Source organism: Cyprinus carpio, chromosome A12 (assembly GCF_018340385.1).
Source record: "Cyprinus carpio isolate SPL01 chromosome A12, ASM1834038v1, whole genome shotgun sequence".
Classification (NCBI taxonomy): Eukaryota; Metazoa; Chordata; class Actinopteri; order Cypriniformes; family Cyprinidae; genus Cyprinus; species Cyprinus carpio.
In genome coordinates this window covers 22,638,014-22,653,299 of record NC_056583.1, presented here as the reverse complement: position 1 = coordinate 22,653,299, position 15,286 = coordinate 22,638,014, and positions in this window count along the sequence as shown.

Below are 15,286 nucleotides of genomic sequence, written 5' to 3'. Positions count from 1 at the left end.
GTGGAATAATATGTTTCAATGAATAATGCACAATAAGACCTGTAATGTTAGTAAATATGGTCAATTTTGGTTTCAGGTTGGCAAAAAGGTTGCTATTACAATTTTTTTTTTTTTTTACAATAGAAAACAGTTAATTTCACAGCATTACTGTTTTTACTCCATTTTCAATCAAATAAATGGCACTTTGGTGAGCACAAGATACTTTTTTCCTAAAATATATATATAAATATTAAAAAAACGTATGATCCTGGAATTGCTTCCGGTGTGCTTTATCAGTTGAGCTCCTGTAGCTCCTGTTTCCTTGTAAACACACTCTCTAAGGGCAAACCATTTCCTTTCTTTTCCTCCTTCACCCTTTGAGACCTTCACGCTGGACCTTACTCACCTCACCTGATTTCCCATCGCTCTGTGGGCCAGATGCAGCCTGCTTTTCCATCCTCCCTGGAGATGCAGCGTGACTCCTTTGCTTCCATTTTTGTTTGCACTCAAGGGCAGGAAACATACACACTTTGAAGAATCTGCCGTGCCATTCTATCTCAGAGTCTGTCTCTGCGCTTGCCATGATCTCATTGAACGCCAAGAGTGAAAGTGCGGCCACATCAGCTGAAGTCTTTAAAGACCTCATGCAGTACCGTCATGGGCAGTTTTCTTTCCTGTACATATTTCCCATTTCCAGTTCCCACATTGCAGTTTTGATGGCGCGGGGGTCTTCAAACAGCACACTTTACAGTGTCAAGATTTAGTTTTGACAATGAAAAGTTCATAGTTCCAACCATACTCTTAAAAAAAGAAGGTTCCAAAGGGTGTTTTTACAGTGATTGCGGAAAAGAACCATTTTAATAATAATACATTTTATTTGTAATGCGCCTTTCTTAATACTCAAAGCGCTATTTTGGGTTCCAGAAAGAACCTTTCAGTGAACAGTTCTTAAAAGAACCATTTTTTTTTTTTTTTATTGTGAAGAACATTTTAATAATCTAAAGAAACTTTTGTGAAATTGAAAGGTTTTATGATTGTTAAAATTTCCTTGTGGTTCTTACCTTTTATTGAGAGTATTGATGGTTCCATGAAGAACCTTTGACATCCATGGAACATTTACATTCCACAAAAGATTCTTTACAGTAGAAAAAGGTTCTTTAGATTATTAAACCATATCTACACTGGATCGTTCCAAATCATTAAACTTTGTGCCAATAGATCATAAATAGAATGAGGCATCAGTTTACTGTCAGATATTTGCCATGTTGTGTCGTGCATCCATTGTAGATAGCATCACTGATTATAATAAGTTCTATTGTATTTTGTGGTGTCGTGCCGGACTGCTCGTGTCTGGTGTAGACACGGTGTTTATAAGTTCTTCTTCTAAAAAATGGTTTCAAGGATGTTGTGGAACCATTGTTTCCAATTAAGAACCTTTATTTTTAAGAGTGCAGTCTGAAGTTTTATCTTCCTTCCTCATTTGTGTAGCAGCTACACAAAGAGCATTGTTTAAGGAGCTCGTTTGAAATGCTGATCCTTGTTTTCAGGTGTGGTAAAGGTGGCCTGTAAGGACAAGAGCTGTGGAGGTCAGAACGGACAGGAAGCGGCTGTTTGTTTGTCTGGACACTTGTTTGTGAGTCTGGCCATTATCCTCCTCATTAATTCTGATGTTAAATAGCCTAGCTCAAGATTGGGAAGGTTATACTGACCTCACACTTCTCCATAACAGTATGTTTGAATTATTTTAGCCCTCACAGTGGCCGACTTCAACTCTTTGTTAGGGCGGCAATCATGTTTACACCCTAAACAACAAGGGATTTGCCACACTAGTGGCTTTTATCCTCCAAGATGTTTTGTTTGAATGCTGCTTGATTTTTTTTGTCATTTGTTGAACACTATCCGGCTTGATTTAAGCTCTAGTATGTCTGTGGGGGATGTGTTCCAACTCTCAACTGTTAACTAATGAAAGCAAAACTCATATTATTATTCGTTGTTCCCCTTCATGCTTTAAGTCAGTAGATTTTACACTTTTATTAATTTTTTTGCTTCATCAGACAAACCTTATCATTGCTTCTAACACAATGCATGCATGTGTGTGTGTGTGTGTGTGTGTATATATATATATATATTGCATGTGTGTGTGTGTGTGTGATATATATATATATATATCATATCATAATTCTTGCATTTTGGCTTGAAAATATGTTATACATGTATAAATAGGTAATATACATACAAATGATTCTAATGTATGATATTCTTTTAAACTTTCTATTATCAAAGAATCCTGTACAAAGTTTCCACAAAATCAGCACAATTGTTTTCATCACTGATAATAATAATAAATAATAAATGTTTCTTGAGCAGCAAATCAGCATATTGTAATGATTTCTGAAGAATCATGTGACACTGAAGTGTGATTTTTTTTTCTCACATTACTGTTTTTTATTTTGTATTTTTCATCACTTAAAAGCAGCCCCAGTGAGCATAACATATCTATCTATCTATCTATCTATCTATCTATCTATCTATCTATCTATCTATCTATCTATCTATCTATCTATCTATCTTTTTTTTTTACAAATATTTAAACTTGAACAGTGGTGTAAATATTTTGTGATTGTTCTCATTTGTAAGTCACTTAACATTTTACATTTAGCTTGTACTAAATGAATAAATGGAAATGGAGTCTGGTATGAACAGTTTACTGCAAATGATTTGAGGTAAGAATTTGATTCAAAACAATCAAATTGATTTATGGAAATAAATTCAACTCTAACAGCATTTTGCTATTGAAATTTAAATCAGATATGGCATAAATAAATCTTTCTTTACACACCTTTATTACCTGTTCATCCATCTATCCATTTATCCATGTCTTTAAAGTACTGAAATTCTTCATTATTCTAAAACCCCAACAATTTAACAAACATGTTTGCATAATAAACTTGATTTATACAAATTAAATGCTTATCTGAACTGCTGGGTGTGCAACTGTTGTGACTGTTCCTCAATAGAGATGCAATGAGATATACTGTAATGTCTGATTAGTGTGGAAATAACCTGTGACAATAGCTTCACAAGATAACAGCTCTAATGCATATTGACTCCTGAAAACATCAACTCCTGGCCATCAATGAGGTGCCGTGTTTTTTTTTTTTTTTTTTTTTTCACTGTTCTCCTTTTGCTCTGAGGCCTTTTCTTCTTAGAAAGACAAAAGAATTCTGATGTATTTGTGAGGGTTCTGTGAACCAAAGATCTATTAAAATCAGACACGTTTGTCCTCGGCTCAATTCCAGGAACTTGGTGAACTTGTTAAGAGAGACAGATGGGCTTTGGTCTTGGTGTTGATGTGTGTTTGTGAAATGACAGTTTGTTAGAGCTGGAATTATTTCATGATTGAGCATAGAAAATTTTTACTTATTTTCTAACCAACATATTAAAGACATACAGGTTAAAAGAAAATGGACTGTATTTGAATAACATTATTTGAATTATATTAATTACTTGGAATCACAAGATATTGGATAAGGAATTTGTTTTTATTATTTTTTTTTCAGTAAATTTTAGTCCAATGCAATAGCATTAACTAACATTTTCAAGAAAAAGAAAATCCTCTTCTAGTGAAAATGACTAGAACACAACATGATGTTTAATAGTTGTCACGGGCTACTGTGAGGGAGCGAGGAGACCAGGAGTACATCATCACAGGAGACTTTAATGGAATCAAGGGAATCAGTGAAAGCAACTGAAAGCACTGGGGCTTTTAAACAGAGGATAACGAGGGACTAAGGAATCAAATTAACAATCAACATGAGGGAGAAACTAGATCACATGGAGAAAAACACACACAAAACATGGAACAGAATTAATTGTTGCCTATTTTTCATTCGTCCATTCATTATTTAATTTTTCTCATGTTTAATGTATTTTTTATTTATTTATTTATTTTTTTTTTTTTTTTTTTGTATGAAAAACATTGTTAGCATTGAGGCAATTCAAAATGTTAAGTATTTTAAAGTAAATATGTATAACATATATATTAATTATGTTTCTATAAATACTTTGTTACTTTGAGTGTGTTACATTTTAGGTAGACAATGGAAGTATTTTTACTTTTTTTTTTTCTTCTAATACCAAGGACGATTAAAGTGCTTTTTATAACTACAAACATTCTCTCTAGGGAGATATTTTGAATGAAACTGAACAGCAACCCTTAGCAGTGACCTAGTTTCTTTTCTCACTGTATTTTCCTAATGGCCAGGAATGTCACTTACAGCAACAAAATGTTTGACACGCTCAAAAATTGTTTTTCTAATTCCTTATCCTTTGCTCAGCACATTAGCTCAGCCTGTTACTGTAAATGGGGCAGAATTTCCCATTGCCTTCACAGCCAGATTCACTTTTGTAAATCAAAATAAAATAACCTTAATTATCTATTGGCAAAATAATCACAGGAGATCAAATTCTATACTATTTCATTCCTCTTTGAATGTGTGTTTGCACCCAGTTTAAGTCTGTGTGAGTAGTTTGCTGATAGAAACACCATACTGGAAGAATGTTGAGAGGAATTGGTATTACAGACGTGTGACACCAGTGCCAGCATGGTGCTCTGACTCAACTGAGAACATGCAGTTGGCGGCAAATAAATTACATTCATTTCTCATTTGGCTTCCAAATGTTTCATTAACTAAATTCATGGTGGTTTATGCATATTTGAATCTACTCCAGACTTTGTAATGTGTTCATATAGAGAAAAGCTTGAGCCTAAATTGAAATTGAATTATTATTATTTTTTCCCCCAGTAGCATTTGCAAATTTAAAGGAATAGACCATCTAAAAAATGAAAGTTTTGTTATCTTTTACTCTCTTTTATGTCATTCTGACATTCTGTTATTTTATATCCTGCAGCACAAAATGAGATGTTAGGGATAATGTCCAAGCGGCCCTTTTCCATACAAAGAAAGTGGATTATGATGAATAATCGTCAAGCTACAGAAAAAAAATTAAGTAATTAAATAGATAAAACAATGGCAACCTTTTTTTTAAGCAAAGATGCATTACATTGATCAAAAATGACCGTAAATGACATTGTAATGTTACAAAAGATTTCAAATAAATGCTGTTCTTTTGAACTTTATATTCATCAAAGAATGCTGAACTACAAAATGTATCACAGTCACATTTACCTCATGTGCAGTATTAGTAGTAAAATATTTAATCAATAGCCCTCTACTTTCAAGAGTCAAGAACAGGTGGTCCATTTAAATCCATAGAAACAATATGAGCTCCTGCCTGCATGTAGAAATGCACAGCTAGTTCACCGCTAAATGCCAGGTTGCCAGAGGGCCTTGTGAAATTATGCTTTTAGTCAGAAACCCTACAATATGAGTAGGTATATTTAATTAGGATGTGTAAAACAGCCTTGCATGCACAATCAAATGACTTCTTTATATTGGTTTAAAGTCTAAAGGTGACTTTTGCGTCAGTGAACTGCTGCAGACTTGTTACTGCTATATGAACTGCCCTTTTCTCCAGTCGCTGGGTTGAACCTGAAATATTCAGACCAATGTTGTTTGCTTTTTAAATGGCGAGCTTCCCGGTATGCAAATACGTGCATTCAATGAACACTTTCTTTTCCACAGTTGAATTATTTCCTCTTCACTTTATTCAGCAGCTTCATCCTGATGAAATTTGCATTTGTTACTGCGTGATAGCCTAACGACTCAGGTATGGATATAGGCCTTGACTTTTATCGCTAGTGCTTATGCTATTAATTAAATATTGATAAAAATGCATGACTGACTAGAAACCTTAACCCTTGTGTGCTGTGCTGAAAATCCTCATTTTGCTGTGCTATCACTAAATCTTGGATTCAATATTTTTGTCAACTTAATTTCCTTTGATTATGAAAGGTTTTGTATTTCTTTTTGGAACTGATTGATCATAGCCCTCATTGATTATACATCTCAACTTTTGAGTTTAAACAGAGCATCCGTGGATAATTTTGGCAATATTTGCTCAAAAACTGAGGTGAATAAGCTCAGATCAATGAGCCCTATGATCAATCAGTTCCAAAAAAAATACAAAACCTTTGCTAATTGAAAGAAAACAATTTGATAAAAATATTAAATACATAATTCTGTAATAATACTGCATAATGTGAAATTCATAAGCAATTTTTGGTAGGCTGGTCATTTATTTTGCCCCCGCCCCCTCCAAAATAAATTAATAAATACATTTTTAGATTTCATACCACTTCAGCAGCAACCATTGAGATGAATGATAAAGGATAGCTTTCTCCTGGTATAATAGGCAACCTTGGTTAACATCCAAAAGCCTATGTTTGTTTCATATTTAACACATTAAATTAGCTGATCCTTTCCATGGTGATGTGAAAGTCTGGCCCGGTTCACAGCATTGTATAAGATCAGCAGGGTTCCTTTACTGATCAGAGATCAGAGCAAACAGACAAAGGATGGAGGTTCAGCTTGATCTGATTTTGGACGAATAATCCCAACACTTTAGCTGCCTTTATTTCCTTTGATTAACTGTCTTTGTGTTTAGTAACTTGTTTCCTCAGCAGTGATTGTCTTCTGTCAGTAACGACTAGCTCACAGGCACAGTGATGTTGACACACTGTGTGCATCTGATCTGACCTTTGATGGTTTAACCTAATGTAGTTTTTGAGTTATAACAGATATTTGTGTCTCGAATGAAATCATATGAACCATGTTTTTAGGTTAGTTGACAAGACATTTTAATTTATTTATTTTACAGTGACAACATGTTTTTTGTTGTTAATCTTTATTAATCTAATTTTTATTTATTTTTATGGTCCATTTTTAGTCAGATCAAGTTTGAGTGCGCTAGATTTATTTATAGCCACCAGTGTAGAGATCATTGAACATCCTTTCTAGCAATGTACTAATAGCTGAATCAAATGAAACCTACTGCAAATGTGTCAATGGGTTAAAATTATTCTTCCTGTATTGTCATTTTTAATAGCATTTATGAGCAAAACCTTTGCACTGTTCAGGCCTGGTTTTAATGCTTCTGGAGCAGAAGTTGGTGAAAAGGCACCGTCATTTAAAAATTAGCCTAATTCACTTATAATTATCTACTTTCCTCCCACTGTGCTGTATCATCACAAATGTGCTGGCTGCTTAGCCAAATGAATCTACTCTTATTTGATTAATGTTTCATTTATACACTTGCTGGAATACTTTGCAATGGTTCACATGTCAGATTGATTAAAAACCACACTGCGGGAAAAGAATTGTATTAAAATTAAAATTTAATGTATTAATTATTAAAATAATTTATATTTGTACAAAATGCATTAATTATGATAAATACACTATACTATATATACACTATAATATAGTATTTAATATACTATCCATCCATCCATCTACCGTTTGTCCATCCATCTTGCATCCATTCATCCATCCATCTTTAGTCTGTCTATCGATGCATCCATCCATCTATAAATCAGCATATCCATCAATAGAACTGTGTAGTCAATATTTATTTATTTATTTATGACAGTCCCAGTCATAGTTATTAATATTCAGCATTGTTGTTTGTGCTGCTCGTGCAATGCGCTGAAGAGATAATCACCATAGTAGGCCTACAATGAAGCGCTTTACTGCAGCGTAACTTAACCAAATTCATCTTATACGAGATAAATAATATAAGTTCCACAAAAGGCTGTGAGTGGCTGCACAAGCAAACTTTATGACTTCATGACTGTGGTTCTCATGAAGATATAACTCTATGGACGAATTCTTTCCATAACTAAGCGCTGAAACATGGCATATTCTTTTTGTGTGTTTTGTTGTGTTCTCATTATCATTTTATGCAGCCTATATGACAGATTTGTTCTGCACATGTTGCCCCTTAATGGTGCCTTCCTTTTCAAAATGATTCAAGTGATTCAAAACCATCATGGCGTACACGTTTGAAGTGTCTCAGCAGGGGGCGGGTTAGGCCAAGAGTGAATCGCGGTATGTACGGTGGGTGGTGTATCGCGGTTTTTCGGTTCGGTTTGAATATCATTACGCCCCTAGGATTTACTCATAAAATGATGACCCAAACCACCTCAGCTCTCTGTATAGTGGGACTGCTGTGGCCTTGTCTCTGTCACATGCTTCTCTGCTTTCTGCATATTGTATTCAACTGGTTCTGCTGGGGCTGAACTGCATGCTCCTTATGTGTTGGGAAAGCTCACGTTTGGCACAAATCCCTGGAGGAATAATTACAGATCGGAGCGTGAGCACTTTTTAATTTTGCATCGCTGTGTGGAGCAGCATGGGGGAGATTTCCACAATCAGTTTGATGAAAAACTATTGCCTACTATACAGAAGTAGAAGATTTCCTGAAGGAAGTATCAGTGCATGCAAAAGAATGTGTTGAGTTTTATATCAGTTTATTTCAGGCTTTCATTCTGCTTTCAGAGCCACTTTGTCGGCAGTCTAAGAATCAGCAGATAATGCGGTGTAAAGGCAGCTATAGATGGTAGATGGTTACACATTACTGGTCAAAAGAAAAATTAAGATTGTTTTTATTTCTAAAAGAAGACTGCATTTGTTTGATTAAAAATGTAGTAAAAAACAGTAATATTGTGAAATATTATTACAATTTAAAATAACTGCTTTCTGTATTAATATATTTTAAAATGCCATTTATTCCTGTGTTGATGAAGATTAATTTTTAGCATCATTACTCCAGTCTTCAGTGTCACATGATCCTTCAGAAATCATTCTAATATACTGATTTGCTGCTCAAGAAACATATCTCAGGCTCCTATGTTTATGTTCAGTTATTTCACTTTAATATCAATGAAAAGAACCCATTCATGTGCATGGAAAAAAAAAAAAAAATACACTGCGATGTACTTGTCTGCCAATCCTTGCAATGCAACATTAACTTGAGATACATTACAGTTAAGTGAAGCATGGCACTTATGCACAAAATGTGTAAGAGAAAATGACTAGTTTCCAATTCTAGATTTAGAAAGAATCATAATTAATTAAAAAAAAAAAAGTTAAAAAAAAAAAAAATAACTATCAGCTAAAAATAAATGCATAATCAACACTGCAGTAAACCTGAAAGCAAAAATGAATTAAGGGCTAGACTAGACTTAAAAATATTGTGTTTTTAAAAAGACAAATGTAACACATGGGTGAAAGAGAATAAATGAAAAGACAGGATTATTTTTCAGCACCAGAATTGTATTTTAAATCACTGGTTGTACAAAATGCATCTGATGCAAGCACTTCATATGCAGTACTCAAACAATATTTAATTTGTATTTGATATTTTATTAGCTTTTTTATGTTTCTGTTACATATTACATGCATATCAGTCACTCTTTACTTTTATAATTGTCAAATCAGTTGCAATTTTAATTATAGTGTATACAAGTAGAATAAAATGAGAATAAAACTATATTTTCTCAAGTAAATGCAAATGTAAGCAAAATTTTATGCCATATAATTTTAATTGCACAAATTTTACTTTTATCTTGCAATTCTGATTTTATATCTCACAATTCAGACTTTTTTTATATAAACAGAATTGTGAGATATAACCTCCCAATTCTGAGAAAAGTCAGAATTGTGAGATAATCATGTTTGCTTCTAACCACTATTAAAATTGAGTTTTATGATTAAGGTTTATTCAGTGTAAAATTTTCCATGCAATTGCTGTTACTGTACATATGCATGTTTCTAATTTCAAAAGAGGCAGGTAGATATATAGTAGTCTGCATTTTTCACTAATATTACTAGAATGTCCTTTATGCTTAAACAAGTATGTATGATTTTTTGTTTATTTTGGTGATTATTCGTGTATCACTTGTAGGGATACAGGCTTTATACAAAAAGAGTCACAAAACAGTTTCCTATTGTGATGGAAATATTCAAGACCACCTTGGCAGATCCACAGGAAATTGAGTTTTTACCACAGAAACAAGTCATTTCAAAATAACAGCAGCGATTTGGCTTGTAAAAGTGAATCTGCCCCTATGGACTGTTTGTTCCTCTAACAACTATTGCACGCAGATAAATACAGTGCATGTGCTTTACAAATTGTAGATTGCTGTTTGTGGTAATGCCACTTTGTCTTCTAAAATAATAATGCTGCAAATCCTCGTTTTACTTGTGTGATCTATTGGATAGTCTTGTATAGGCCTGCTGGGTGAATTGTTTTTCCTGATAGCCTACGCTTTATTTTCAATTTCAATCCAACTTTTAAGAGGCTTAAGAAAATACATAAGGTATTTTGTAATGGACTGCATCATACTCTGACTCCCTTCGGCCTTTTCTTTTCACAGTGTCTCTTCTGATAAAGAGTTATTTTCCACCTCATTTTTGACATAAGAGCAAGTGCAGCCATTTGTAAATTCAATGTGCAAAGCTTCGGGTGTAATCAATTTCTATTTTAGCTGTACAAAAACATTCCATGATACTGCTTTACATTGCAAACTGCTATTTATCATATTATTTTAATTTTGTTTTTAGATTGCAATGTTTCAATGTGACAATACATTGTGATTTTAACCCTTTTTTTTGCACATAATATATGCCTACACGCTTCCATTTACTTTATTGTTTAATCCAAATATAAAATACCGAGATATATAGGCTACCGTACACCGCAAATCAGCCAAAAAAATACGAGATATGCATTTTTGCTCATATCACCCAGCCTTATACAGAAGAGTACAGGAGGTTTTTTTTTTTTTATAGCAAAAATTAACTAAACAGTTACAGTAAATAGTTACAGTAAACTGTTTACCCCCACTCAAGAGATATTTATTTTTTTCTGTTTTGAGTGTTTTTTGTTTTTGACATTTTATAAACATTACGATCGTCTCACTTAAATGTTTCCTCACTCAGCATATTTGTGTTTTTACAGTTTATATAGTTTTAGTTTTACAGTTTATATAGTTATGTGTTGATTTATTAATTATACATATATTGTTTGGGGGGAAAAATAAAGAGTACAACTCTAGATGGTGCTATGGTTGGTGCTATGTAACTTTGTAAGCAACAGCTTAAGAAAAATTGATTTCAAACATTGTTTACTTGTCTTTTTAGTTAAAATAAACAAATAACAAGCAATAGTGCAAATAATTATAATAGAATAAAGATACAGATAAACCATGCTTAAATTTTTTCAGGTAGGTCTAACAGCAATACTAAAATTAATCAAATGTCAAATAATACGTTTTTTTATGTATGTATGTATTATTTATTTATTTATTAAGTTACTTATTTAATACTTAGAATAACATTAAAGGGACAATTCATTAAATGTACATTACCCTATGTTTTACTAACCCTCAAGCCTACCTAGGTGTATCTGACTTTCAGAAAAAATACTATCAGAGTTATATTTAAAAATGTTCTGAGTCTTCCAAACTTTATAATTGCAGTGAATGGGTTTTGTTTTATATTAAAGTGGATGTAATTTGAGTTGCGTTAATGGTTAATAAAAACAAAGTGTCGTGAATAAAATGAAAATGAAATGGAAAGTGTTGACTGCAGCATTAAATTTAGATCTGTTCAATGTTGCACCATGATTCTTTTTCCGCAATCTTACAGTGTTGTGAATTATAACCAATCACACACGAGTCTGTTGAGGTTTTGAATGCAATGGCCAATTAGAGCCGTTCAAATGAGTCATGGCTGAATCGCCTGAGTTTTTTGTTTGTTTTGTTTGTTTTGTTTGTTTGTTTCGTGGTTGTTGTTGTTGTTCAGTGCTCGTGCTCGTTGACTAAAATCTCTCATAATAGACACCAAAGTACAGATGTACTTATTCGTGGTTATTGTTTTTAAGTCGGACCCGGCAAATTGCCGGAACATTGCCAGGTCGACTTCTGTGTGAAAGCAAACACGTCCCGGGATTGATTCCGGGATTGAGATTGTTGTGTGTGAACGCACGCACATATTCCGGGTAATCACTGGCTGTGTGAAAGTGCAAAATCTAGCGACCCGGGTACAAATGCCGGGACACATTACCCGTGTATTTGCCGGAATCGCAGTGTGAAAGGGGCTTATGATGTAAGTAGGAGATTAATTCATCAAACAGTGTATCGACAATTTTACTGATTTTGTCATCAAGCCTCCCCTTTGTTATTGTTTTGAAAATGCAACCTCTAGCTGTTATTGTAGTTTATGGAAAGTTTTTTTGGTTTTGTTGACTTTTGGGGCCCCAAGGCGGTTGCCTACCTTTACCTAATGGGTAAGCCCACCTCTGCCTGTTTTAGGTAATATATATACTTTAGTTACTTATAAGTACACTTTATGGACTAATATGTACCTCTTTTTTCAGTGTAATGGTTAATGAACTGAAAGAAAACAGCTTACTTCCGAGAGTGGCAAAATCAGATGGATAGTTCAAGAATAAAAAAATGAATGCGGATATGTGAGCATTTACTCGACACCTACCTGTAACTGAAAAGTGTTTTGGTATTATGAAGCCATCCGATCAAACAGACTGAATTATCCAACTGAAACCCATGACAGCGTGCTCAATAACTCCCAGTATCTCTTGTTGTTAATAGCATCTGGGAGTTGCAACTTATGAATACGAAGGATATTCAAATACGCCCAAGGGCTTCCACTATTATGCGCGTGTATCATTAGTTGAGTGTGCGAATACCCAGGGAGCGCCGTGGAGGAGATCTGAGTTAACCCTTGTTTGAATCCCGAGGGGCCAGCGGGAACCTTGTTGTTAATTCACCTGCTCTTGACGGAAACTCAAAGACGGGCTTGTAGTGTGTCGCTGTTTGCTTGGCGCTTTCGCAAGAAAACCAGCCGCGCACTGAGCCATTTCTCTCTGGGAAATAAGGCTTATTATTGTAAACAGTGAATAATTAAAATCATATTCTAGGAGCCAAAATATTTTTATTGTGTTGCTAACATGCCTCAGTGTAGCTAATGAGATTTTGGTAATGGGCCGTGCTATCCCACAGGTATTGTAATGGATGCTGGTATGGACACACTGAGCGCGGGCTGGAAATTGCCTAGCCTTGAGCCTCTCACCCTTAATGAGCTTTGATTTCTTCAAAGAAAACCTACAAAGACTTTTTGAACCTTGCTCTTTTTCTTGTACTCGTTTTTCTTCTTAAGACAGTCAGCGTAGTGGGTCCGTGCATGAGCCGTTAGCTGTTGGAAAACTGTAAACAGGTGAAATATGAACCCTTGGTATCATATTTTAGACGAAGAAGCAACTGTTAAATGATAGAGGTGATGATCATAAATATTATTGTTGTTGTTGTACTGGAATTAACTTCATGTCATGTTTCTAAATATACATACACATACATACTATATATATATATATATATATATATATATATATATATAAATCACTTGAGAAATATAAAAAATGGCCATAATTTCATGAATAGATGTTATTATAGGTTCTATCTGTCTATCTATCCATCCATCCATTTGTCCGTCCGTCCTTCCGTCCATCGATCATTTGTCTGTCTGTCGATCTACCTACTTACCTATCTACCTATCTAATTATATAATTATTAGTATTAGTATTAGTATTAGTATTATTTCAGTAATAGTTTTAAAACTGGATATTTAGCAGAACAATCAAGATTTTTGCAAATATATATATATATATATTTGTGTGTGTGTGTGTGTGTGTGTGTGTGTGTGTGTATATATTAGGGCTGTCAAATGATTAATCACTTTGTGTGTGTGTGTTTTGTTTACATAATATATGTGTGTATACTGTGTATATTTATTATGTATATATAAATACACACACATGCATGTATATATTTAAGAAGAATATGTTATGTTTATATATTAAATATATTTATATATAATATAAAATATAAGAATATAAATATATTTACATGTAAATATTTTCTAAATATATAATTTATGTGTGTGTATTTATATATACATAATAAATATACCCTGTACACATACATATATTATGTAAACAAAACTTTTATTTTGGATGTGATTATTCGTGATTAATCATTTGACAGCCCTAGTGTATATTTATATATATATATATATATATATATATATATATATATATATATATATATATATATATAAATATATATTAATCATTTTAATTTTTAACCTACAGTAAAATGCCTTACAGCCAGAACTATCAGAATATACTTTGACGTGTATGTGTGTGTGTGTGTGTGTGTCTAGGTCGAGGTGTCTAGCTGTAATCTCTTAGTCTTAGAGAGTCACCGGAGCTGCTTTGAACATTTTTAAAATGTTGTATGAAGGTTTTGGAGGATCACAAGCGTAACATCTGAGATCTCAAAGGATTTGAGCATGACTTCTGTTTAAAGAAAAATCTCATTGAACTGCGTGAAACTATTTTTTGCACAGCAGCTGTGAACAAGCAGTTGTGGTGCAGCATTTGAGTGATTTCATGCGTTGATATTCTCTGGTGTTAGACACTGCATTAACAGCTAGCCTACAGTTATTCTGTATATCTATAGGTGATATACATTATTTATGAACAATGAATCCAAGTGAAGCACAATGTGCAGTTATTAATGTGACATATTCCCTGACAGAGTTGATATCATTATAATATGTGTGAAGAATTATTGATTGCAGAATTGCCACCAATTTTATTGGTGTTATAAAATTTGCTGTCAATTTTAAGTATTACAGAGCAAGTCATGAAAATGTTTCTAGTTAAGTTTAGCACCATAATATTTCAGTAATCACAGATGACTTGGAGTCATGGAGGTTCAGTGGTTAAAAGTTATGGCAACCCTGTTTCTAGTTTTCAATCTCAAGTGACTTTATCTTGGGTTTCAGCCTTGGTGAATCTGAGTGGCCGTACAGTTTTAGCTCTCTGAGCATGTTTCAAAATTTACTAGTGTTAATAGTTTTGACAAACTCATACACAGAAACACAGGCAGAAACTCTCATTTTTTCCAAATACTTGATGTAAAGTGTTATTTCTTGTTGTTACCAGCAAAATTACGACTCAACCACAAGAGGATCTTTAGAGTTGGATGCATCACTTGTAAAACAGCTTAATTTTTTATATTAGCTGAATACATAAAAAATGAACAGATCAGAACAAATGAAAGAAAAAGGAAAAAGGGGGAGTAGTGGCCTAATGGATAGAGAGTCGGACTTGTAACCTGAAGGTTGTGGGTTCGAGTATCATGTCTGTCAGGAATTGACTGCGGGGGGAATGAATAACCAGCACTCTCTTTCACCTTCAATACCACGACTGAGGCGAACCCCCAGCTGCTCCCCAGGCGCCACAGCAATATGGCTGCCCA